The sequence below is a fragment of the Halichoeres trimaculatus genome, unplaced genomic scaffold (assembly GCF_033239565.1).
Source record: "Halichoeres trimaculatus isolate MK-OKI-2021-1 unplaced genomic scaffold, fHalTri1.1 fHalTri1_scaffold_14, whole genome shotgun sequence".
Lineage (NCBI taxonomy): Eukaryota > Metazoa > Chordata > Actinopteri > Labriformes > Labridae > Halichoeres > Halichoeres trimaculatus.
The window spans coordinates 29,341,357-29,367,815 of NW_027437192.1; the positions used below are offsets into that span (position 1 = coordinate 29,341,357).

General features: G+C 40.1%; 1 protein-coding gene across 2 annotated transcripts in view; it reads left to right on the plus strand.

The window, feature by feature from the left end:
- hivep3a (HIVEP zinc finger 3a) overlaps nucleotides 1-26,459 on the plus strand; it is a 60,972-nt gene that overhangs the window by 13,919 nt on the left and 20,594 nt on the right. Inside the window, exon 1 of one of the 2 annotated variants that reach the window (XM_074686986.1) lies at nucleotides 17,288-17,407. The exons of the other annotated variant lie outside the window; for it this stretch is intronic. The gene's annotated coding sequence lies outside the window, so the exon portion shown is untranslated. Of the gene's footprint in view, nucleotides 1-17,287; nucleotides 17,408-26,459 lie in introns of those variants that run through there. 2 annotated transcript variants of the gene reach the window in all.

Here is a 26,459-nt window from a genome sequence, read left to right on the forward strand (position 1 = left end):
TGATTACTTCTCACACACACGCACAGTTTGAGCTCTGTTCAGAGTGACAGTTTACACCGTAGCCCTCTTTGAATGAAATTAAACTAAATTCTCACATTTTTATTGATGCAGACATTAAAGACAGGCAGCATCTGAATATTTTTCCTTTTTCTCTTCCATTCATCAGTCTCTAAACTGCAATTCTGTTAAAAGTAAACAGGGCTGGGATGATGTGCTTTTTCTCACAATTCAGTTCTTTTATATTTCATTGGGTGCAGATTCGAATTGCAATTCTTTGGTATTTCTGATCTTTGTGATTTTTAGTTTGCTTTTTAACAGCAGACCATGTGAAAAGGTTGAATAATGATGTCGACAGACTGTATCAGGAGCAATACTCCCAAAAAATGCACATCACATGTGAGTCAGGTTTTAGGATTTCTTAAGTGACATCACATCATTAAATAGTCAAAGAAAAATATTTGCAAAAGGGTAAACATTTTTCCGACCCTCCTTGTACACGAAGACTCGAGTAAAGGATAAGCATTAAAATGGTAAAAAAAAAAAAAAAAGATTTTTAAACAAATAACTGCCATTTTTAGATTGCAGAATCCCCAAATGTGAATTGATTTTTTCTCCCACCCCATATTGTGAACCTTTCAGATTCATAGAAAACACGTCATTACCTTTTAAATTTATATTTTTAACCCTTTCACTTGCTGCTTTTGAGTCAATATATTGGATTGAAAATATAAGGTTTCTGGTGTTAGTGCTCCACCAATTAAAAAATAATAATAATTATAATTATATATATATATATATATATATATATATATATATATATATATATATATATATATATATATATATATATATATATATATATATATATAATAAAAAAATCTTTATTTAATTTAATTTGATATTTGCTTGAATGGACATCAAATTAATTAATTAATTAATGTCCCCTGCACAAAAAAAAAGTTCAAGTTAAAGGGTTAAAGGGAGAGGTATTTAAAGGGTTAAGGGAAACTGCCACCAACTCTCTGTATTTAAAAACATATGTACATTTTTTTTTTTTTTTTAATTTTAAGGTTTTCTTAACTTTTGGCAAAATGGAACACTCTGGCGTAGATTTGACCTAGAGGCCACTATTTGATGTTCATTGCTTTTCTCTACTATTCTCAAATGGCAAACTGTGAAAGTTTAATACAACTGTCTTATGATTGATTAATAAATGTAGTAATGTGTGGGGCTCAGATAGCCCAGCAGTTGAGGTTTAACTCAGTGAACAGTGGCCCAGGTTTGTATCCAGCCAGTGGACTCTTTCCTGCATGTCACTCCCCACTCTCACTCCTATGTTTTGCTCAATCCTCTCCTATCCAGTTAAAATGCATTAAAAGCCCAGTTAATTAATACATGTGTCATTATGAGGCTCATTCACCATTAGTCCATGAGGCAAACAAACATCAGCCTCTAGTCATCAAGCCTTCAAAAGGAAAGAGGTGAAAATTCTGCCCATTTTGGTTCGTTAGCTACCAGGTGATTTTTCTATGTATATGATCCATTGTTTCAGGTCTTGGTTCAAGCAGCTTTAGTGTTGCTCCGTGTCCTCTATTAGCAGAAAGTGTGTCAGGGTCATATGGAGTGTAACACACTGATGTTCAGTCAGCACCGTGTGTCCCCTCCTCTCCTCGGCTCTCTCCTGTTGACATTGTCATCTTCCATCAAGGTTGTGTTTTCTCCGAGCACAGGGACCGTATACACCACAGGCGTTGGCGTTGGCGTTATGTAACAGCAGTTGTATGTATTTTCCTCCTTTTGTCTCTCAGTAGGCCTTTTGCCCATGATGCTCCTGTGATAGAGACAGCAGCGCTGCTAGCTCCAAACACGGAAAGGCTGCTGACTCAGCAGGTGCCCTACAGGTAGACCTGAGTATCACTGGCAGCCACGTCCTGATTATTGCTTTGCATCGTGAGTGTGTGTCAAAATATTACAGCTGCCCACAGTAACAGTAGCTTTCCCCGTGTCTGTGTGTGGATGATATAGATCCTTGGACAGGCCGGCTCTTTGGCACTCAGCCCCATCCAGCCTGTCTGTTGATTCACTGTTGGTGAAATAAGAGAGCATATGGCTGCCCTCTCCCTGCATTACATCACCTCGTGATACATGCAGACTGGTGAGCATTCAAAGAAAAAAGAGGCAGTACCTGGAAAGTTTGATCTTCCCTTTAAAACTGCCATTCAAGACTCTTAAATAATGAGATGTATCCTGAAGATTGTATTTAATCCTCTTCTTGACCTATGCACACAGCTCATCCAGATGCACCGAGCTCTACAGTGTTAGTATTGACTCCCAGCACATCTTGCACACGTTGAGGCTTCTGTGAAGACTCTGCATGTGGTTGTTAGCAGCTATTCTCTGGTTTCCATTAGCCGTCTGATTTGGCTTTTCTCCCTGGCTGCACTCTCCCTGCTTTTATATTGGTGGTGATTTGGTTTGATGCATCTTTACATCATATCACTGTCTCTTCTTACCAAGGCCAAGAGACACAAGGAGTGTAAGGTAGTGCTTGAAAGTATGGTGGAAAAAAAATGACAGACATAAAGGTAGGGTCTGCAGGATTTTTACTTTAACAGGAATCATCCCGCTGAATTGTCTCCTACCGGCCTCTTTACACATGTGTCAGTGTCTGCTTCTGCCTCAACCCCCTCTTCTGCCTGTATGTTGATGTTTTGGTTGTTTCGGAAAGTTTCTGGGAAGAGAGTAGCTGTAGTTACCTCAGCCAATTACGACACGCCCAGTGCGCAAGTGACTTTATGTGTTGATAATAGCTGGAATAAGCAATCCTGACCTTGCAACAGTAGACGTAGCACGGAGAAACAAAAAGCCAAACAGATGAAGCTTTTTACTACATAAAGGTGAAGCTTGGCTTGGCTTTCACTCACTTACAGGATCTTGGAGAGTAGCACAGGACGAAGAGTGACACAAGTTAGCTTCCTGCTAACCAGGTATGTGTGAAATACCTCAGATTAGCTTGTGCTAACACACCAAGTCTGGTGCACGGCTTTCAAGTCTCTCCCACATAGAAAGGCAACGCTACAGGTGGCTGCTGGGCAAGTGAGTGTGTTCACATAGACATGGTTGGAGGCTGTGGGTGTGTGCTGCCGCTGGCACTGAGCCAAAGAGGAGGAGCCCAGGTTGAATGTTGTGCTTATTAACAAATAACAAAAATCCCTGCAGACCCTACCCTTAAGATTGAAGAGGGGGTATTCTGCTTCCCCACATGAATATAGAGTAGTGTTGCTGGATGTTTAAACTTATCTTGTGCAGACTTTGAAACCACTTTATTGACATATGTGGTAGAAATCCCTAAATCTGTCTCTAAACTGATCAAAAAGGTCTGAAAAATAGCACACGATCTTCTCGAGAGTACTTGTTAGAGTGACAAAGTCATCATATAAGGATCTCCTCACTGGTTCATGGCATAGATTTATCATGTGGACCTTAAACACCAAGATCTGCTCATAGCTCTTCCCATGACAGGCGTCTAGAAGGCTAGCCAATCAGAAGAAAGGGGGGTTTTGCCAGTGGGAAACCAAACAGCAAAAAAACAGAAGCTCCACTCCATCACAGCACCAGATCTGATAGGTTTCTATCCAAGTCATTGTGTCAATTCACTCAAAAAGCAGATCGAGAGGGATAAGAAGTTATGCACAGAAAACACCTAGTGACTATCAAAATGAAACAAACCATGTCAAAACCAGATTGTATTTAACTTGACTACAAAATAAAAAACTGACCAAGTGTGTGCAACCAAACCATGGGTGAACAGGTTTGAGATTTTACAGCCCAGACTAGAAACATAGCTGGTGTATTTCCGGCATAGAGACTACATAAAGACAGAAGTAAAAACAAGGTGTTTCAGACAGGTGAAAATAAGGCATTTATAAAACACCAGTGTGAGAAAAGAGTTTTTTAGCTGTTAATCACGTAAGGCTACCCCAGTGATGAACTGGGACAATAAAAAACTCCAAACCTGCCCTAATGGCTAACCTTAAGGAGAATACATAGAAACATTTGTTTATTATCCCACAGATTTTTGAATAAGCATGTGTGATGCATTTCTCAGTGAACAGTTTCACTCACCAGCTTCTCTGGAGGCTTCAGCATGTATCACTCAGTGTTTTCATCAGCAGTTGGAGTTTGTTGACTGATGGCAGGGGTGGACTTGTTGATGTGCAGCTGTCACTTATATGCGTGAAAGGTCTTATCAGAATGAGCCAGAAAAAACAAGCTATTAAGGAGCTATAAGAGATATTTCAACAAACGGTCTTTAATAAGTTTTAGTTACTGATGTTCCAGGCTGACTCATTTCCAAGTTATTTGATGAGAAAGTTAAATTCTGATTCACTGAGGGGCCTCAAGGCTACTTATCACTCAGGGAACTAGTGTTTATTTCACACAGAAAACATGAGATTACTGTCTCTGGGCAGGTTTGCATAGTGGGGCTAACATTAGCAGAGCTAGCTACACCAGACCTCAGTTCTTCTTGCATATCGACAGCCCCTCGCCTGTGCTGGTCGAGTGCCAGTAAAACTAGTTACAGCCAATGTGCAACGTATACCAAATCACTGCTAAATAGGGATGGAATGGTTCACAAAAACCATGGTTCGGTTCTTATCATAGTTTTGTGGTCACAGTTTTTCAGTTCAGTTTGGTTCAATGTACATTGTAATTGTTTTTAACTCCTCAGATTAGCATATACCCTAATAATCCAATATCAGATTATTTTTAATCAATTATGTCATTTGTAGTCATGAAAAACCTGAAAAATTGAGGCTGTTTCTAGAAATGCACCTGATTACCTCTAGGAAGGTCTGACAGCCAGCCATTGTTGCTTTTTGCTCTGAGACCTAAAAGTCAGGACACTTTATTGGTTGTTTGAGTTAAAACATAAAGATTTTATTGTTTAACAGGTATTGTTCAATAATTTTCAATAAAATAAGAATGGAACATTACAGGTATATGCTGTCAGTTATAAAAGTAAAAAAGGGAAAATCGGGGATGCATGGTGACGCAATGGTTAGCACTGCAGTCTCACAGCAAGAGGATCACCGGTTCGATTCCCAGCTTGGCTGGTGGGCCTTTCTGGGTGGAGTTTGCATGTTCTCCCCGTGCATGCGTGGGTTCTCTCCGGGTACTCCGGCTTCCTCCCACAGTCCAAAAACATGCTCACCAGGTTAATTGGTCACTATAAATTGTCCCTAGGTGTGAGTGTGTGCGCGAATGGTTGTCAGTCTGTGTGTCAGCCCTGTGATTGACTGGCGACCAGTCCAGGGTGTACCCCGCCTCTCGCCCAATGACAGCTGGGATAGGCTCCAGCCACCCACGGCCCTGAACAGGATAAGGGGTTTGAATGGAAAAATAAAAATCTTATCGGCCCTAATCGGTAGTGCTGCACGATTTGGGGAAAAGGTGCGATTTGCGATTAGGTGGACAATATTGCGATTGCGATTGTGCTTGCGATTTAATAAAAAAAGTTGTGTCATGATGAGTCTACAGACTTGCTTGGTTATCATGGAGAAAAATCTGAATTGCATGTGCTGTCATTGCGATTGCAATTGCGATTGCGATAATCATGCAGCCCTACTAATCGGTATCGGCTGGTCAGGCTTTTTAAAGATCGGTTATTGGCGATCAGCCAGAAAATTGTGATCGTGCACTCGTGCAATCATCATTAAAGCTGAGGGAAAATATTGCTAGTTTCAACATGCCAACTTCTCAGTAAGGATAGTCACAATTGGCTGTCCCAGAAGTCACTAAAAGCTACTAAATGGCGCTGCTGTCTAATCGGTTAAATTATTTTGCATGTAATTGCCATAGACTAGGAGAGAAAAATAACATGGGAGAAACAGAGAGCAGGAAAAACACAACATCATAAATATGTTTGGAACTACAAATTAACTTTATTCTGTCTATTCTTGTTTTTTTTAATGTCTAAATATCAACCCTACCCCTTTATCTGAGAGAAGTAGACTGCCGTGAGTGAGGGGGACTGTCTGTCTGTGTTTTGGATAGGGGAGAGACTCACACATGCTGACCTTTGAGGAGATCAAAACACGCTTTAACCTCAGATTCTCCAAACTCCAGAAAAGTCGCAAGAATTGTCGTCTTTAGAAAAAAACTCACAACAGGGGTCTGAAAAGTTATTAAATGTTGTGACAAAGTCTCTAAGTTGGCAACACTCAGTCGCGGTTTTATCCTCCACTTTCTTACCACCATCAGAGCCCGCACTGGATCTAAAGAGCTCTGTGACAGCAGGACGACTTGAACGCCACAAGCAGCTCTAACTGCTTGTGCTGCTCAATTGCTCGGAGCTACCTCCTACTTCAAACTGAGTAAAACTGAAGAAAAAAGAAAAAGATGAACCGAACAAAGCACACGTGCCCAAGTGAAGAAAACCAAAAGGTTTTGATTTTTTTCATAAAGCGTTCCATCCCTACTGCCAAACTGTGCTGCGTTTGTTTACCTCCAGGTTGTAGAGCTTTAAAGTCCAGCCCCTGCACTTAACAGCAGTGTTTGTTTTTAACTTCTTTGCCTTACAAGTTGTATTTTTTATCTTTCCCTTGAGAGAAATGAAACATTAATTCTATTGTTGTGATGATCAAAAAGGAAAAACCTCCAGTGATTTGTGCTGCTGATGTCATTGCCATTTTTGTGAATAGAACTGGAGCGTAGGAGCCTGAACCTAAAAGTGAAACACTCCAAACTCTTGAGGAGTTGATACTTGTGTGAGTTATCCTTACGTCACCAGGAAGTATGAAGTTCAGCAGTATTGATCCACACACTCACAGGAGGTGTGTGTATTGATCTGGTTGTAGGTGCAGCCTTTTCATAGTATCCCTTTGTCATCATGATGGGGATGATGTACACACAGTGTCAGTTTCAGGCACAGGCCTCACCCAAACCTACACTCACCCTGACGCCACAAACCCTGGCAGACGCAGCCCAATTTAGATGTGGGGACAAATTTAGCAGGTGGCGGTGCATTTCTTCCTATATTTAGCATTTCCTCTATTTTCTACTTGTTTTCTCTTGTCCTGCACAATGAGACCCATTCTATGGCTCTTTGTGCAACTTTCCTTGTTCCTGATTTAGTTTCTGCTGCTCTTGATGGACCACATACTTTCCTCACTTCTGTCAGCAAGTGTCTGCGCCTGTGTCTGTAAATATGAAAGACCATCAGAGTATTTATAGACTGATTATCCTGACTTTACCTCCTGGATGTATGACGGGTTCAGTTCAGTTAACAGAGGAACCTCCAGGTTTGTTTTTTAATGAGCTCTGTCACACTGATTCACCAATGATCACAACAACTTCTGCAAAATGTGACAGTTTTTGAAGTCAGCTGTTAAGTCTGTTTCTTTTCTCTGCTGCTTCTGTGATTTAAACCCCTAAGTATTGACTTTTACCAGCCTGAGCTGCCGGTCCAAGACGGGCGGAGACATCATCCAGTGTCTGGCAGCATCCAGTGGAGTGAAAGTGGGTTTTTCCTGGCTCGGTATAAGTCTTTGGTGGTGGACCACCCATGCAGATCAGTCTGCAGTCCATGATGGACTGAAAGTGTTCCCAGAGGTGTTCACAGTTTGGTGGTCCATGGTTAACATCTGTTCACGAGATTCTGTTCTTTACTGGACAATATGGCACTACTGAATTTCTGATGTTTAGAAACATGTATCTGCAAACTAGAGATCGATCAATTTGGGTTTTTGGAGGCCGATACTGATGTTGATTCTTAGTAGTCAAGGAGTCTGATAACAGATAATGGAGCTGATATTCATTTGCAGAAAAAGTGAAATGGCATCAAAATTGTGAATAACACAAACTCCAACACTTAACTTCTTTCAAACGCTTTAAGTTAGTGACTTTCAAAATAAAACAAACTGTGTCAAAATCAGTTTGTATTTAACTCGACTACAATGATAAACTAACATAAAGAGCGGAGCCAGACCAGGAGTCAACAGGTTTGAGGTTTTACAGCCCAACATGGATGAAGAGAGACTTATCAATGGTGTGGGAAGAACAGGAACTAGGGATGCAAACTATCGAGTAATTCATTAATTGACAATTGTTTCTTGATGATCAATCAACTGATAAACATTAAATTGATTTTTCCGAGAAGCTGAATTTCCCTCTGAATCATCAGGTTTCTTTCTACAAAAAATACTATCTTTCTTATCAAAGAGAAAATGCAAATCATATTCCTTGATTAAAAAAAAAAAAAATTCTACTAGCTGGGAACAACACATTCACAAATGGAACAATGCAATGACAAGGCTTCTTGAAGGCTACTTGAAACATGAAAATAAATAAGTGCACTGTCTGTTAAAAGCAAAACAAACTTGTTAAACTTATGAGAGCGAGTGTTGCATCTTTACTTGCAAGGTTTGCTACTCTTAGAAACCTGCCTTCATTTACCTTCCACCATGCTGCAGGACTTGAGTCAAGGAGTGTTGGTGGATCTTTCAGAGAGTAGTCCGTCTCTTTTTGTTTGTCTTGTTGTTGTTGTTGTTGTTGTTGTTGTTGTCAGAGGTCTGCTTCTCCTGTGTTCCCATGTGTGCGTCAAGGAGGGCAAGGACATCTGGCACAAAGCGCATCCTCATGTGGGCTGGCGGGGAATTACGGGTTAAAAACGCGATTAATTGCAATTGATATATTCTAATTAGGGCTGTCATTTTAACGCGTTAATTAGATTAAAAAATTACACCACAAATTAACACGTTATAAAAATTAACACAGATTAATCTGGATCCCAAACCCGCGAGGTGTTCAAAGACGCACTTAGTTTCAAATGTCTAGCATTTACAAACCGTTTGTCCTACTTTGAAAAAGTGGCGTTCTCGTAAGATTTTCAAATTTCCGACGGTCCCTGAATGTATCACACCTGACGTCAGCAACATGCTTAGAACGGGGGGAAAGAGAGAGCGCTGTTAAGGGGACTGCCATCCACATCTCGTTTATTCACACGTCCTTTTTGAAAATCTGCAAAAAATCAACCGTTTGCTCTAGCTCAATTCTGTAAAAAACAGATAATTCTACACTCTTTTCTGCATTAAAAAAGCCCTGAATTATCGATAAATGTCTTGTATTTAAATCTAAAGAATTCTTTGAAAAGTTCCTTCCATCTTCCTGGTGTCATGTTTCAGCTTGGGGCTGCTCTGCACCAATCAGCAACAGTTTGTGTGTTCAGAGCCTGTAAAACTGAGAATACTTCACTTTTCTTTGATCCAAGACCTGAATTAAGTGTTTTGTATGTAGTTCCTCACAGTTTTTAGCCTTTAGCCCTGGTTCTCCTGACCTCATAGAAGTATAGAAGAACATATTGCACTGAAAATTGAGTCCACATCGAGTAAAAATGTGAACAGAAGCAAAAAACATCCTAAAATCAAATCAGCTTATCTTGGGTGCAGGACTGTGTAGATTTTGTATAGACAGAACCATAACACTTTTTTCATGTTTCTTATGCCTCAGGGTACCGAAAAATGTGTTGTATATATTCCCACTGTAATTTTAAATGTTTTTTTATGTCTTTTAATGTAATTTTAATGTCCTGGAATTCAAATTCTTTATTTTGGGACCTTAAGCAGATATGAGTTTAAAATGTGATTAATTCGATTAATTAATCACAAATCCTGTAATTAATTAGATTAATTTTTTTAATGGCCCGAGAGCACTAATTCTAATCTAGTAATTTCTTATCGACAATTAATTGAAAATCGATTAATCGTTTTAATCCCTAGTGAGGACTTCTCGGTCTGTAACTCCAGCTGACTGTCAGTCATGTGACTTGTCGAACTGAACACGCCAGTGGTGTGAGTTGACAAACACAGTCAACCCTCAACAGAGTGGAGTTGGACTGCAGACGTATCTGGTGTTTTTGAGCTCTGAGACTTAATATGAGCCACATTCACCTGACAAGTCCAATAAATTTGCCTCATTTGGAGATATTAAACAACTAAAATGATGCCTGAGTTGTTTGTACAGAGTAAGAGGAAAATCTTCCATTGGGATGACTATTGTTATTGCTTTTTTTTTTAATTAATAAGAATGACTTCTATGAGAAACCAAAGAAGGACATTTCTTTCCTCATCAGCAGTTACCTTTGGAGACTTGGGAGTAATATTGCAGTTTGAGCTCTTAAGGTTGGTGCATCAACATGTTGGTGAGAAAACACCAAAATCACCTCAGACTCCTCCGTTTACTGTCAAATTCACTGGCAGATGATAAAATCACAGTTTTCAGAGGTTGCATCAAACTGATATGTGACTCTGAGAAGACCAACTCCAACGTCTGACACCAACCCCTAAAAGTGGAGCGTGCCTCTGCCTCCTGAACTTGATGATTTCAGAGGAGAGCATCCCGATACTTAAAGACTCTGCCTCCAAAAAACAACTTTAAATTCGACCTTTACCTTGACCAAAGAGAAGAAACCTATTTGGCTGTCTACTCATGGAACTTTAAGTTGGGAGGCGTTTTCTGGTGGAAAGCTGAAATTATTACACTTTGAGTACACATGCAGGCCTCTTTGGTCCATAAAGGTACATTTGTACATACATGGAAGAAGTATGTTATTGGAACATTTGGTAGCAGGGTTTTAACCTGCACCACCCACCACAGCTGGGCTCTGCACAACATCTGTCAACATGCTCCTCTGTTTGGACGGCAGCTCCACCAGTAGTAGAGCCTTTTTCTGATGTAGACACTTTTTAGGTCCCGGCTGGTTATTTCTCTCTGCTCAGCAGTGTATTGTAACGTGTGGGTCAAACTGCTGTGTTTGTGGCCATCAGTGCACGCTGAGGTTGAGAGGGGCATCTGTTTGCTGGTTGTCTGGAGGGAAGCAGGGCGACGGGTGGTTGTGATTGTGTGTTTGGTTTTTTGGCTGGATTTACTCATGTAGGCACACATACTCACAAGTAAATGTCAACCTTGAAGATCCAGACACTGTTCACGAATCCTGCTTTATATTCTCTAAACCTGCCTTCATGGCAGTCATGAAGCATATCAGAACCACCCAGGACTGTAGGGGGCAGCAACACTGACAAATCCTTCTGCCTTCAAGGCCATATGTGAAGGAGGGCCCTCTGACAGGTGGCACGGAGCTCAGACACTCCTTCTCTGGATGGAGCCGTAGCTGTCACTAATACTTCAACACAAACCAACCTCAGAAAATTTACCTCAAATGAAAAAGAGAAGGTTAGTGCGGTAATAATTCTCCGACAGTAGTTTGGCAGCAGTGATAACCTTAAAGAGAGGGTTATCCCATAATTTAAACATAGATTTTTAAACATCTGCATGTTCATGTGTTGTAGAAATCCCTGGATCTGTTTGGAAACAGGGATTAATAACACAAAAAAGTCAACTTGAGGATCTTTTTCTGAGTTTCTCGAAACAGTCTTTTCTCAAAATAGCATGAGATCTTCATGAGACTTGCTGAAATGATGAGGTCATCAAATCCCCAACCTGGTTCATCACTTTCTTGAAACAAGGTGTATATTGTTTTGCTCAGCTTTAACACAGAACCCATCTGCCATTTCTTGGCATTCACTAAAAGAAAGGTTTGTGGGTTTTTATTATTCTCTAAACCAGTGGGCCACGGACCAGTACCGGACCGTGGATCAAATGGTACCAGGCCGCATATAAAAAAATACTCAACTTACATTATTTTAGTTTGACTCTTTATCTGTTTCTGAACAATGTTTTATTTTGAATAATGACCAGGTTCTCACTGTCATTCCTGTCTATGATTCAATCTTGACGCCAAACCCCCAAGCTAGCAAAATGGACAAAAAACAAACATCTTTGGAAAGTTTCTTTAGGCAGGGTAAAAGAGCCAGAAGAAGAGCCGGTCCGCTAAAATATTGTCTGTCATTAAACCGGTCCGTGATGGCAAAAAGGTTCAGGACCGCTGCCCTAAACTGTCCCCATGGTACACTCAAGCTTTAGCTTTACAACTGAACCCGCCCACACACACACACACACACACACTGGTGTTTCAAACCTGCCTGAAACAATTTGAGCTGCTGTCTCTTTAAGACTTCCCCGCTCCACAAACCCCATTCTTTCTGATTGGCCAGCCCTCTGCGGGTCTGTTAGGGGCTGAGTTTTGGGCGTCTTTTGTGATTGAAGTCTGCTCCTTCAGTGTGTCATGAACCAGTAAAGATATCCCAATGTAATGACCTCATTATTTCAGCAAGTTTTGAAAAATTCTCTTGAAATTCTCATGAAGTCCTTGCTCTTAATCCATTCCAGACCATTTGATCCATTTTGAGAGAGATTCGGGGATTTGTCCAAGAAATGGAGATTTGATAAATTTACATGTTCAGTCCATGTTTGAAATAAAAGAAAGGAGGATAACCCTCTTTAAGTTGAACATTTACACATAGTGTAAGACTGAAAAAAATAGTGAAGACTGAAGTGTAACCTATCAGTTTGTGTGTTTGTGTGTCTGTGAACACGTTAGGGTGCAACTTCCCCATGTGTGAAAAAGCGCAAGGAGAAATGTGAACCTGGCAGTGTACAAATGACACCCTGTCATGTCAATTAGATCAATAACATAAGTCTATTTAGTCTGTTATATAAAAAAAAAAACAAGGTGTAGACCTGGTTTATGACAGAGGTAACTCCTGTGATATGGCTCTATACAGTTTGTGTGGGGGACGAAATTAACATTCAAAACAAAATTTGCAAACATGATTGTTTTTGCTGTAAAGAGCTACTTTTTTGAATGGGTGTGAATGTGGCTACCAGTGCTTCTGCAGCCAGCCTCTAGTGGATGCTCAAGGAACTGCAGTTCTGTGGCACTTTGAATAGGTTTCATATTTTTTGATTGGAGGTTTGTCTGTTAGAAGTGTATGGTGTCCGTTTCTGGAACAAGCTGTGAAGCATCAGCATTTATCCAGTGTTTGTGGGTCCACATGAAGCTTTGTCAGCCTGATTTTCTCTCAGTGTTTTCTTCAATCCTGGTCTCTGTGAGGCTAAAGGCTGCTTGTCCTGACCTCGTCCTGCTAAAATATGTTGTGATGAGGATCAGTGTTAGAAATGTTACATGACTGATGGGATGGATGTTACAAAATAAAAACACAGGGCTTTGCTCTGAAGTGCTTGACCTGTTTTAAGCTTGAACATCCATGAATAGTGATGTTTACGTACACAAATGCTTTTGTCGTGTTTCAATGTAGCAGTGGTTTACAAATTGGGCAGTAATCACTGCAGTAAATAAAATAAATGAAGTAAAAATTGCATTTTTAGAAAAGCTTTGTTGTGTGCTATTATTTTCTCCCTGAAATTAGGCACATTCAGCCACTACATCTGCATCTCTAAACTAGCCCATCATTTCTATTCAGCCCTGCTAAACGTAAATGTTTTTGTTCAGCTGGAGGTTCAAAGAAAATTCACAGTTCCTGGTTGAGTGAACGAGGACAGCATTGAGAGACTTTATCTTTTTTGTTTTCAGTCCTTCCTCGTCCTACATTCTTAACAAAGAGAAATATTCGTGTTGAGAGAAGTGTGTTTGGTAGCATGATGTTCACACTGTGACAAGGCCATCCAGACAAATCCCAGCTGCGCAGAGGCACACCTCCCCAGTGAAAGAGCTCAACACTGGCAGCTCTGTCACCTCCAAAAAGGCTTACAAGTGGAGTAAGACCAATTTACTGAGCCAATATTAGCCTCCATGTCACTCTAAAATAATATGACAACAAACCCAAATGTGTTGAAAGTAAAACCGCTTTCATTTTCAGACCTTTTATTACTCGATAAACAGTGATTTGTTATAAATGTCACAGAAGTAATCATAATAATCTTAAAATGGTAAAAGCATCTTCTATCTCACCCTGCAGAAAAAAATATTTGATGTTATTCAACCTCTGCTGTTTGCAGTGAATATATCTGAGAATATCCACAGTAGGGCTGGGATGATATGCTTTCTTCCTACTTCAATTCTTTTACGATTTTTGGGGCTGCTGATTAGATTTAAAGAACGATTTTTTTTATATTTTTAATTTTTCCATTTTTACCAATTTTTAGTTTGCTTTGTAAACTTGAGACCATGTAAAAAATTTGAATCATCATGATATCTATACAATATATCAGGACCCATATTTCCCCCCAAAATGTATGTCACATGAGTCAGAGAAAACCATTTTGCCCTCTACTGGAGAAAAGGGGTTACTCTTTTGCAAACCAACGTAAAAAACAAATAATTAAATGGATGATTTAAATTTGGAAATAAAAATTATTAGGCAAAAATCCTAGTACTTATATGACTACATTTTTTACTTCGACAGTGATAATTCTGGAGCAAAAGCTAAAAAAAAAAAAGAAAAAAAAAACTGTCCTGTAATATTAAAATTTGGTCACTTTTATTTTTAAAAGCAGTGCAGACAGTTGGGCTTGTTTACAAAAAAGTCCCACTAAGATGCTTTATTCAACTGTGGCATATGTTTGAGGTTAAAACAAAACTGAAGCACCCTCAGGAGGACTCTGCCATGCCTGTGTTTTACTTTATTTAGCAGCTCTGTTTAATTTCAATTACAAATCAACACAACATTTAAATCGAGACATATTTCAAATCAGTCAGTCAATGTTTGGTCAAAATTGCAAAATGTCCAAGTATAAACTAACACTTGAATACTCTGATGAGTTGTTGGATTCTGGTGACCTCTGTGGACAGAGCAGCATTTCTGATTTCTTCCACGTTTAAGATGTGTTTTTTAAATATCAGATTCACCGCTTTTTTATAGTTGCCCAAAATTTTGATGAAAAGTTTCATACAGAATTGTGAATAAGTATTGTGCTACTAATTGAAAACTTTATTAGGGTTCAGGTAAAGAACCTTTTTTGAATCGTCATCTCCTCTGACATGATGCTGGCCACTCTGCGTCTCCACCACTGGAGGTGTAAAGTTTGCTGTCTGAAGGCCTAAGATAGTTTGTATTTTAATATTTTCCACTGTCCCTTTTTTTTTTTTTTTTTGTGCATCGTTGTCATCGCATGTCCTTATTTGGATATTAGGGGTATAATTCTGTGCTACCTCAACCCTACAGAGCCCAGCAGAGTGCCGGCACTACGATTTGCATATTGAGTTTCGACTGACAGTAAATGTAAAACTAGATAAGATCAATTGATCACTCTTTTTATACATACTGCATTTTCAACATGTCCCAAAGCGCTGTTTCCTTTAACTAATGTGTTCCCAGAAATCCAGTTTAAAGCATTAACAACAAAAACATTACGATCCAGACTTCAGCTGGTACACCGCTTCTTCTGTTGAATTCACGTCATCACATTTTTTACATTAATATTTTTGAGGGATACAGCCATTACATTTCTCCATTTAGAAAAAAAATATATGTAAAACTTTTAGCACTTTTTAGCAATTTATTTAGTTAGTTTGTCTGGACATACGTCTGTACATTTTATTGAAGTTGCACGTATAAATTTATGTATTGATGCACAAGCAAAAGTTTAATGCAAGAAATTAAACAACAGCCTACAAAAATGTAAAGTATGCTCTGGCAGATTAAGTATAGTAGATCATCATCAAAAATTCTTCAGTTTGAGGATGGGCTCATGTACTTGCCCAAGACTTCTCTTTCACCTCTTGACTTCTCTGATCAGTCAACTTAAAGAGGGGGTACTTTGCTACTAGTTTCACACTTACTGGTGTTTCAGAAAAAAAAAGAGTCATATTTAAGCCTCTGTCTGAAATGCTTTGCTCTGTTTTAGTTGCTGTCTCTTCAGGGCCATGACCATATGAAGTCAGGTATCTGGGAAAACCATCTATTTTCTTAAATGTTAAGGCCTGGAACCCACACAAAACCAGTTTTCACAGCTGAAAATGATGTTTTCTAAATCTCTGGCAGTAAAGATTTCAGAAAACTCTGATTTTCTAACTCTATGAAACTGAGTTTTTTTGTTTTCAAAAGTCACGGCAGAATGACAGGGATTCATTCTGATTGGCTGTCATTGGTTTTGTGTCTGAAAAAAAACAGTTGAATATGGGTTTGGCTGCACTTATCAGTAGACTTGCCTGGTTATGTGTGGACTTTATTAATTTTAAAAATGTATGAGGGGGGATATTTTTTTTTTTAAATACCAGGCTATGTGTGTACAAGGCCTTCAACTCCCCTGCTGCACAATCCCCCCTTCCTCTGATTGGCCCTGTGGAGATCTTTGTTGGGGGTGGAGCTATGGGTAGACCTTAGTGTTTGAGGACCACACTCTAGTGTGTCATGAATCAGTTAGGTCTTTATGTGATGACCTCATTGGATTTCAGATTCAATAATAACATATTTAAGGGGAAAAATGCTCAGATTATTCCTCACTGATGTGGTGGCCTATAAAGAGATTTTTTGAGTACAAACCAAAGGTTTTGTTGTTTTATGGCTTATTGTTGAATATCAGCAGCTCACATCCAGAAATGTGAGTCTCAGATTTGGTTTTAACAAGGGGACTCTGTTGTGCCTGGTGCAGGATGGACATCCTGGGCTAGCTTCCACTCCCCACTCAGCTTCCCCTTTTCACGCCCAGCCAGATGAGCGGCTGACCGCCTGCCTCCAGCCCACCGGCTGGTATTCCCTCAGTGCTCCACATGTCTGCGTGCTGCTGAAAAGCCAGTTGGCTGAGGGGGGAAAAACCCAGAGCGTGTGAGAGTGATGTCAGAGCTGCCTGGACTCGTTTCAGCCGGACCCCTGGCAGCGGAGTGAACGCTGCGCTGTGGTGTGTGGACATTCTCCAGAGCTGCTCTGAAAAACTGGATCCCTGTGCCCCCTTTTTCCTCCATGTGACTTTTAGTACCGCTCCAAAATGTGCAGGGTTTTCTCAGAATGCAGCAGCAGCAATACTTCTGCTGGAAAATGAGAGCTGAATGGGGAAATTGTCTTTAAAAATATGAAGTAACCCCCTCCTCCTCCTCCTTTCCTCACACCAGCCGCCTCTTTCCTCCCAAATTAAAACAGCAGCCGCTCCCCCTGCCCCTCTACCTCTCACCGCTCTGCCAGCTGTGCAGCCGGAGACCGCTGCCAAGAGAAACACAGGCTTACGTCAACTTCCAAATAAGGAGCTCCTGCTTCACTTTGACCTGACACTGAAGGAGGGTGGAGGGGTTGAAGGAGGTGTAGAGAGAAGGAGAGTCCCCTCCTCCTCATTCATACACATGATATACTCAGCTACCTGTTTGTCAGCCCAGCGCACGTAGAGCCCAGACTCCACTACCCCTCTCTCTTCATCCTCACTCTCATTCATCCTTTCGCTCTTCCTCTCCCTCTCCTTCCCATCACCTCCCACTCTCTCTGTCGCTCCCTGCCTCTCTCTGCACTCCCCCGTTTCCAGTCATTCACAATCGGAGGACAGCACCACCTGCTACCAGGTAAAGACAGCCATTGATATTTCTCCTTTTGTCGTGTCGAGATTCTGACATGTGTGAGGTGATGTGAATGACGTGATGTGTTGTGAGGACGGGTGTGTGTGTGTGTGAGTGTGTGTGTGTGTGTGGGGGTCTCCATTCAGCTCTTTGTTATTGAGAGAGGCGGCTACATGAATGAGGCAAGTGTTGGAAAATAACAAGAGTCATTTGAGGAATCAGAGCGGACGGATGTGTGAGGAGTGTTTCTGCTGTTTTAAACATATGCAGACAGTGCAGCCTCTGCAGTGAGGGTGTTTGTGTTCCTGTGTGTGTGTGTGTGTGTGTGTGTGTGTGTGTGTGTGTGTGTGTGTGTGTGTGTGTGTGTGTGTGTGTGTGTGTGTGTGTGTGTGTGTGTGTGTGTGTGTGTGTGTGTGAATGAAGGAGTGCATATAGTGAGAGGTTCGTGGGCTGTGTATGTATTAAAGCAGCTCACGGCTCAGACTGGCAGTGAATGAGCTCCCTGTGTGTTGTGCATCCAGCCTCCTATGCCTGGCATGTCCTCCTGTGGACTGACTGGGGAGCACTCCCGAGGAGCACACACACACACAGATAGAGGACTGGCTGTATGCACTCACTCCCAGAGGGCTCTCCTCCTCTCTGTCTCCCTGGAGGGCGCCGCTCTCAGGCTGCTGATGAAGCTACGCTGTCTGTCTTGACAGCGGTGTAACCCTCAGCTGACATTGTGCTGGAGAGACCCACAGAGGAGGAAGAGGAGGAGGGCATTTGTTGCTGAGTTCAGAAATCTAAATTAGAAAGCTCTTTCTAAGATGTTTCATCATCAAATCAGCATCTGTCTCTTCATCCCCTCAAAATCCCCTTTTCTTTTCTCTTTGAAAAGATTGTTTTTTTGTGTTTCTTTGGGTGGAAAAGACGGAGGATGAGTCAGAAACAAGGAAGAGAAAGAAAGAGAGGGCAAAGGGCTGAAGAAGGGAGTCTACTGCTTCCAGGTCGGTACACTGCCAAAACTGAAATCTAGCAAGTGTTTGTCTTATTTTTGACTTAGGGGGGCTGTGAGGAGTTTGAAAGTGATCTTGAAAACGTCTCTCTTCTAGATACATGCCTGATTGTAACCACACTTTAAAATTAGATCATCAGCGCCAATGTAGGTTATTTCGAAATGCTACTTCATAGCTTCTTGATTGCTACCTGTAGCTTCCCAATCAGGTGGAACAGGACTGGATTGATTTACAGCATGTCCAAGTCTCCATGACAACACAGTGCCAGCTGACAAAGTTTGGTAGTGAGAAGAGAGATCTGTGTTTTGTCTCTGCTGAAAATGATTTCTGTGATTAATTTTGTAGTGATGGTGGACACTGGAGCCTAACTGTCAGACAGAAAAAGGACAGAAGAGCAGAAGAAAGATAAACAGGAGAGAGATAGAGCACGAGCTAAAGGCTAACACAGGAGCTAATCTTTTTGTGCTAATGTGCTAATGAGGTTAGGTCAGCTCTGATTGCTGATGATTGGCGGGACATAACCAGAATTTGCTAATGTTAGACATCACAGACATGTCTGGGGATCCGGCTTTTAGAACTACATATGAAAGGTACTAAACTACCCAGCACGTTAGCCTACACATCGTAGCACCGGGCTGCTAGTAGTGCTATATATAGCCGGCTACTAATGTACGGTTCAAACTAACATTTGCTTGTTGTCACGTTTCAAACAATAACGCTACATAACTTTAAATAAAATACTGTACCTTGTTGTGTTGTTTTCGGTAAAAAGTTGACTTAAACAAAGAAAATTAGTTCCAAAAACAAACACATGTCACATCTTTACAACAGTGTGGTGACACTCCAGGCTAGGAGGTAGCAAGGCAGTCTAGTTAAAACAGATCCTCCTCACAGCATCTTTAAATTGTTTTATTAGCTTAATATTAGCCACATTCACCTAACAATTCCAGAAAAATGTCTTATTTCAACACGTTTAAAGACAAAATTATGCCTGAAATGCTTTAAAAAATCTGCCAATAGGGTGAGGAAGTGTTTCCAGGCGCTATTTCTATTTCAAGAAACTTGAAAAGCACATCTTTCTTGGCACAGTTAGCACAATTTTGGTCTTTACAAGCAATTCTGGCATCATTTTAGTCCTTTAAGCAGATTTAACTAAGAAATGACGTAAACACCTGCTTAGATTTTTAGTGTTGGCAGTGCATACATGAGGACAGCAGGTGCAAGTCAAGAAACTGAGGGATTAGAGGTTGCAAAAGCAAAATAATATGTGATTGTATGAAGACAAAGTGCTGTCAGATGTTTGAAAAACAAGAAGATGTGGCTCAAGGAAACAAAGAAATAAATTTCATTTCAGCCAAATGAGACAAACAAATTACACAACTTTAAATGTGTTTCAGTTCAAGGAAGTGTCTTAGACCCCGTTGGCAGATTTTTACAAGCACTTCAGGTGTCATTTTCCCAGACTTGTCAGGTGAATGTGGCTCATATTTAGGCTAATAAGGTTATTTCTACTAAAAATAAAACAAACACTTGCTTGGATTTTAGTTTTTTCAGTGTAGTCTCTTCAATTAAAGTATAGATGGAAACTTTGCACCCTTTCCTTGTGTAAAAGTTTTGGTCCAACCCAGGCTCCAGAAATGACTCTTAAGTAACCTAACACATGACAATGGACCTCTATCAAGAAGAAGCACAAACCTGTTCGAAACCAACACGCTAACTCTACATTTCAGCACATCTTTTGCGTGATAACGTTGACGTCATCACATGTTCTTACATAAGATGTAAAATGGGGTGACAGCGTGTGAAGGCAGGGGGGCGGCTGCTGTTGTTATGTGCATAATCCTGTTTAAATTGATCTAGAATAAAAATATGGTGGCGCAATCACGACTCAGAGAACTTACATAACCTTTTCGCTTTGGTTGAACATATTTTGGGGATATCAGGTATTTGAGGACACTTCTGACCTCAACGTAGACACTTAAGTATTATTTCAGGTGTAAATACTCAAGGACATAAGACTCAGCTCAGAAAAATAAGCACGTCTGAAACACTGAAGCCATATCTGTGTGTTTCTTTGCTCTATCTGCTGGGATACCATCCACTTTAATATTGTTTTGATGACAACAAAATGACAGTACTCTTAACAATGATGCTGGTGTGACTTACATAACTTGTAAGCTGAGGTTTTACAGATTGTCAGGATATGACACGTCATAAAATACTCCTGGAAATGACATCACGACAAGCACAAATACCAATCAAGGCCTTAAGGGACCTGATCTAATGCAGGGGCTAAGCTGTAATACTTTAATACATCTGTAAAGATCAACTTCCTGTGTGTACCTTTAGGAAATCTGGACATTTCAGGTCAGTTTTGTAGGAAATGAGAGGAGAATGGCTGTTTATGGTTTCATTTTGTAGAGTGATGAGACTTAGCTTCAACACAGAGGCTGTTTTTGTGTTTTTTCGTCATCCTCTTGTACAGTTTCCTCCCTCTGGTTCCTCCTGTAGAAGAATGGAGGAGTAAAAGTGTAGTACGGACACAAGACTCCCAAAGTATTGATTTTCCTTTGAGATGTGTACCGAGCTCTCCTCAAAAAAGCCTCGGCTTCGAGGAGGGAGGCACCTTAGCCTGCCTCCCTCTCTCCTCTCTGTGTAGTCGGTGAGGATGCTGGAAGATAAATTTAGCCCTCCAGCTCTCCTTCCATCTGCTACCACATGGTTTAGGGCCGTTACCATAGGAACCACCGCTGGGTGCCCATTAGTGTGAGAAGAGGAAATTGACAAGATTTTTAAAAAGCCATTTATACAATATTCTCTGTCTGTGTGGAGCGTGAATGGACGCTGCATTTCGCAAATTTATATAAGAGAGGGTTTCAGTGTTTACCTGATGTGTTTCAAAACCTGTGGCTGTGAGCCCACACTGCAAATATATAACCTGCTTCCACTACGTTACATAAATACGAGCTGCGCTTTGTGGTAGACTCACACATATGAGGAGCGCAGATTCAGGAAGGAGCATGAAGTAACTGGGGTCTAAATTTAGTTCTGGGGTGATTGATCCACCCCTGGAACAGGTTGCTGGGAGGTAGAACTTGAGGTCCAGGGTGGGGCGGGACTTTTCTGATTGGTGGAGCACCCACACTGTTTTTATTTCATCCTGTGATGGACTTTGTTTAGTACCTCCTAACCAATGGTCTTCTTTGAGCCTGATAGTGTGAATGTGTCTCTGTCAGCTCCTGGTGTTCCAGTTTAAAGAGTGACCCTGTAAACTGGAGACCTTCAGCTGAACAGGTCAGTGGATACCAAGTTTACAACTGATGAAATGCAGAAGAAGTCTTCAGGAATGCATTCTAGTGAGAAAACAGTTGCTCTCTTAGCCAAAACACAGATATCTGCCAACATTTCGCCCTAGATGACAGAGATTTATGGCTTTTTCACTGATTCTTGTCATCTTTCAAGTGTTGATTCACCAAATTCATCCGCAGTAGGGCTGCAACCAACAATTATTTTAGTAAACAATTACTCTGACGATTATATTTACAATTAATCAACAAATCTGGGGGAAAAATGAATGATATGAATGTATTATGTCTTTAAAAAACAGACAGTATGGGAAAAATAACAGAAAATGTATTATGGCATCAGATTAAGAACTTGTTGGGCTAGAAAGACAAATAAATAAAATGTGTCCTCAATCTTTTCACCTGCAGGTCAAACAGTACACCCCCTCTGCCCTACTACTATCTGTAGCAGCTAACGCTAATGCTAACCTTGGTTTAATGAACTCCTTGTGATTTTTAAACGGAGTGACGATTTAGTAGAAAGACTTAATGAGTCCTTAAAGACAAACCATGCATTTCACAACATATAAAAGGAGTGTATGTGGGATTTTGTAGCTCGCCTTGCTGTTGAGCTCTCTGGTTTGCCATCCACGAGACCATCATATTTGTGTTTTAAGTGCTGGATCATTGCAGTCATACTGCCGTGCCATGTGAGGTCATTTTTGTTAGTTAACACGCTGTGTGCTTTTACTCAGCGTGAAATACTCCCAAACTTGAGACATTTTTGGACAAATGGCTTCTCTGGCTCTGCCATTATTTGCACGTTTACTTGTTTCCCTCACCTGCTGGCTCTACTTCTTCTTCGCCACGCTGATCTGTTTACATGTGACGCATACAGCCCCACAGCCCAGGTAATCTACACTCCAGCCAAGTAGGTGGCAGTAATGCACCTTCAGCTAGTTGCCAACCTCTAAACAATCTGACAAAAAGGAAGTAGACAAAAAACCTGAAGACAAACTAATACAAAAATGGCACAGCACTTTGCATCTATTAAGGAAAAATGTTCACGATGCTCTTACCGATCGATTTTTATCAATTCCTCCTTATCTGCAGGGAAATAAAGCACGATCAAAACAAGTGCAGGCTTAATACCCACCCTGCTATCAGGGTAAAATCTTTTTTGGATGATTTTGTTTCTACTGCCCTCTACTGCTCTGGTCGTGTTGTGCAATTGCCTTTTTTTTTTTTTTTTTAAATAAATCTGTCACTAGTCATTTGTATAATCTTTATAAGACTTAAGACCTTGGTTGAAACACAGACAACAGTGGGTGACAGGGACCATTCAGTCCCTGTGAGAGTAGTTACAGGAACTAAAACTTCAAAAAGCACCTTGTTTTATAGATTTTTATATGTGTTTTCAATAATTAATTACCATTGTTTTATTTATTGTTATGATTATTATTATTATTATTATTATTATTATTATTATTATTATTATTATTATTATTATTATTATTATGATTTCTTATCAAGTGCATGTTTGCATATGTAGCCTATAAAAAAGTGTTCCAGTACACTACAGTTTCACTGGAGTGAGTTGTGGTGTAATGTGAAAAGGGATGGGCACTGAATTAGGTACTTTTATAGGTACCTACCAAATTCTGTCAAAAGTACCGGGTACAGATTCCAGTAAAATCAAAAGGTACCATTTCTAGGTACCTATATGCGTCCTTGTGACTGTGAGGGAGTGGAAGTGAAGGTGATTTTTCCAAATCGGTACCGTTGAGTATCGGTACTGATTACCAGGTATCGGGCATCAGTACCATATCGTTTCAAATGTGAAAGGTACCCATCCCTAAATGTGAAGTGATTTCAAGTTGTGAGTTGAGCCTCAATTTTCCAACATCTAAACAAAATTCATTGTGTCTTTTAACTTTTTATGAACTTGTTTGAAAAACTTGGTGTTCACTTCTTTTTACCAAGTCATCAACAATCCTCAGTTCATTTGAAATCTCTTGCTAACAGTTGTTTCATCATGTGAAGTGATTTATGTAAATGATCTCCTGGAGCTGCAAAATGCTTTATTTTTTTTACACACACAGAAGTTTGCTTTGAAAGTTGGAGGCAGACTCTGATTTGAAGGATTCGCTATTTTTATTATTATTATTATTATTTTAATTCTAATGCCAAAAGACTTAACAATGATTCAGAGTTCATTTACTCAGGTACACAGCTGTCTGTCCAAGAGAAGATAGCAACTTGAAGCGTGGCATTACAACTGTTAACTCTGAGAGCTTCGCTGACAGCCAGAAGCCGTGAGGAAAACACAATCTGTGAGGAGAGAAGGGTTGATGAACAAAAAAAAACCTGCCTGTAAGGTTCATTTGCACCTCTCATGGTGCAAATTAACAGCCCTTAGTTAACTCTGGAATAAGTGTGAGCCTTGCAAGTGTAAATGAGCAGATGCCTTGCTCAATTTTGAAACTGTCATGTGGTATTTGGTTGCTAGTGTTGTGTCTGACATCTCACTCTGACACCCTCACCCTCATGCAGACTATCTGCTAATGTACGTTTCTTGCAGCCAGAGCCATGAGCTGTTCTCAGTGTTAGAGTTCCAGATCAAGGCCTGCATTGCAGTTTTTGCATGCAAAGTCTGATACATGCATGTTTGAAACACATTTACGATGGCTACTTTTCCTCTTATGAAACAGTCCAGTCCAGTTTTCCTCTCTCATGTAACCTCTTTCATCAAAGACGGTTATCAACCTGTTATCAGTAATTTGGATCCAGTCCAGCAGCTCTGCCGTCTTCCACCGGTATGTGGGTGTAGAAACCAGCTGGTCAGTGCGTGGGCTGCGTTGTTTACTGTTTCATTATGCTGACAGGAAAAAAAAACACTCTGTGAGTTTTCTTCAGCATCTCCATTGAGTCACCTTGTGTATGTTCTTGTGTAAGAGAAGAAAGGTCATGACACAACCAGGTGACAGACAGGATCTTTCTCATGTGTCATTGACTGAGCCTTGAGTTGGAGTCAAGTCTCAAGTCCTCAGTGTTGGTGTGTTTGGAGATTGAAGTTATCAATGAATTTACAGCCCTGTTTGTGTTGTGTAACCAACCAAACATCTTGGATTCAGCTGTTACTGAGTCACGTTAGAGGCTAATGTTACGGTTTGTAATACTACTGATACTCTGGCAAAACCAAAAGATCAAGCATTTTAACTTTAGCATCTCACTTACATTTGATTTAACTTTATTTATTTCATTTTGTCAAAGAATAAAACAAAATAAAAAATAAATAATAAATATATTTTAAAAAATACAGAAATTATACATATGAATGAAGAGGGACTAGACAGAAGAAAGGTTCCTGTTATGTCTGCCCTTCCCCTCACAAAACGTCATTTACAAATCGCCCAATACAAAATAATAGGGGGCGCAGGCCAACATGCCATATTGCACTTCATTTTTCTTCCTCAAAAAAACAAAACAAAAAACAAAACAAGAACAACAACAAAGAAAAAACAACAACAAAACAAAGATCCATTAAAGATCTCTATGATTTCAACATTTCCTGTGTCAACGATAGACCTTAAAACTCTGTATTAGAACCAAATGAGTGATGTCACAAAGACTAAGTTCACATAAGATACAACCTTTGTTGTGCAAAAAAGTGAGCCCATGCACCAGCCCATACTTAAAACTGGATGATTAATCTCTCATACAAGCTAACAAACACAAGAGTGACACAGTTTTTATTAATAAACAGGTCTTAGTCATCATGTCTTTCTTCCAAGTCTTAAAGCCTTAGATAACTATCAGCTGTCAATTTAAAATGAAACAAATCCAAACTGTGCCTCTCTATTCAAGATATATTTTGATTTCCAGGGAGCGCATGCACTGGTGTTTTCCTTACTGACATCGGTTTATTTATACCCTGAGCACTTGTATAACTGCAGGTAACAGTAAAAAGTTTTGCTCTTGCTGTCATGGATTATCATTTGAGGTCATTTTAAACAGGATTATGCAAAAAATAATCTCCAACAGCCTTGTCCTCACCCTATCTTGTACTGCAGGTAATGTTAAGTAGGGCGTCTTCTTTCTACATGATACAAAAAGAGAACAATACAAACTTAAAGAGGAGGTATTCTGTTTTCCCATATTATGAACATGAATATAGAGTAACAATGCAGGATGTTGGAACTCATCATGCAGATTTCCAAACCTCTGCATATTCATATGCTGTAGAAATCCCTGAATCTGAAAACTGATCAAAACTGTCTGTTCTAAAAATGGTATAAGGGCATTACAAGATCTTCACAAGACCTTCAAGAGAATTTCTGAAATTATGAAGTCTTCGCTTAAGGATCTCCCAATTGGTTCATGACACATTAGAAGGGGAATCAGATCTAGAGAGCACATCCAAAGAGTTAGCCAATCAGAGGGAAGGGGGTTTGTGGAATGGGAAGCCTTAAAGGGACAGCTGCTAAAATGAAGTGCTTCAGGCTGAGGCTGAATTAAACACTTTTGAGTGAAAAATAGGATTTTTTAAAGCTGTAAATCTTGTAAAACTTCTGCAGGGAATCCAAGGGACAACCTGAAAAACACACCACCCCTTCTTTAAGGTTAGCATGCTGCTCTTCCCTATTTAAGGGCAAGTGGAAGTTAAAATGCTGGTAAACTTTAGTTAAAGGAATTGAAATGAGACCAACAAAAGATCTAAGTGTATCAAAGTAACAAACTTTGATTACTAACTTTCTCCTCGACTCGTCTATCTCC